The sequence below is a fragment of the Alligator mississippiensis genome, chromosome 3 (assembly GCF_030867095.1).
Source record: "Alligator mississippiensis isolate rAllMis1 chromosome 3, rAllMis1, whole genome shotgun sequence".
Classification (NCBI taxonomy): Eukaryota; Metazoa; Chordata; order Crocodylia; family Alligatoridae; genus Alligator; species Alligator mississippiensis.
In genome coordinates, this window is record NC_081826.1 from 45,138,617 (window position 1) to 45,139,815 (window position 1,199).

General features: G+C 53.5%; 1 pseudogene; it reads left to right on the plus strand.

Annotated features, from left to right (window-relative positions):
• Nucleotides 1-821: 821 nt before the first annotated feature.
• LOC132249714 (U1 spliceosomal RNA) lies at nt 822-970 on the plus strand (annotated as a pseudogene).
• The last annotated feature ends 229 nt before the right edge of the window (nt 971-1,199 follow it).

Here is a 1,199-nt window from a genome sequence, read left to right on the forward strand (position 1 = left end):
CCAAGCCGCCTCAAGCTGCTCCCACTGTCAAGCTCTGTGCAGCTCCACCTGAGTTCCCAGCCACATGCTAGGGGTGTTGCAGACCCGAGCGGCCTCATGCGGCTACCAGGGTTTGGGCTCCATGCACTGCTGCATGCACTGAGGTCCCAGCCGCTCACTGGGAGTTGCAGATCCAAGCTGCCTCACGCAACTCCCAGGGTCTGGGCTCTGTGCACTGGCCTGTGCACCGGGTCCCTGGGCTCACGCCAGGGGTTGCAGACCTGAGCTGCCTTGAGCAGTTCCCAGCATCTGGGCTCTGTGCACTGAGCCATGCACTGACACTGCATTCATCACGGTGGAGCTGGGGATGCAACTGCTAACTGCTCCCGCTTGCGAAGAGGTGCCTTCGGGCTCTTCAGGGCACTGGTTCTACCCACTGCCCATCTCACACCAGCTCTTCTTTGCCTGTCCTCTTCTTACTCCCTCAACATGTCTGCCGCGTGCTGGGCATGTAGCTCTTTTTATTCACTCCGGAGGCTCCACCCAGGAGTGTTGTCAGACCTGCAAAGAGCAGGCTACAACCAGGTCCAGGGTACTCCTCTCTCCCCGCCCCAGACAGGAGTGGGGCAACCCCCTTCCCAGTGTTACCTGATTGGGGGGTCACGCTCCACCAAGCAGAACGAAGATCCTCCAAGCCCGGGTGTGCCGGGCTGTATTGGTAAGTCCGTCATAGAGGGAACAGTAGGAAAATGACTTTAATTCTGGCATTTCCTTACTTCTGAATGCTTGGCTTTGCAACCTTAGTAATGGTGGTTTAATGTAATTTGTGTCTGTGTAAAATTCCCCTTCCCTGGCAAGGGAAATACCATGACCAAGTAGGTGGTTTTCCAGGGTGAGGCTTGGCTCTGCTGACCCCTGCAATTTCCACAAATGCGGGAAACTTGACTGCATGATTTGTGGTAGTGGGGGACTGTGTTCACTCTCTCCTCTGTAAAAAATAAATAATTAAATAAATAAAATAAAATAAAAATCTTTCTTTCTTTCTTTCTTTCGATGACACCTCAAGCCGCAGAGACGCGTCAAGCGGGCCGAGGCCCTGGACTTTTGCTCGTGCGGGTCGACCCCGGAGGCCTCCATGGGTGTCCCTGCTGGCAGAACTGTAAATACTGTAAATAGTCCTTATGTTCGTTGTGTTGGTTTTTTTTTGTTTTGACTAGAGT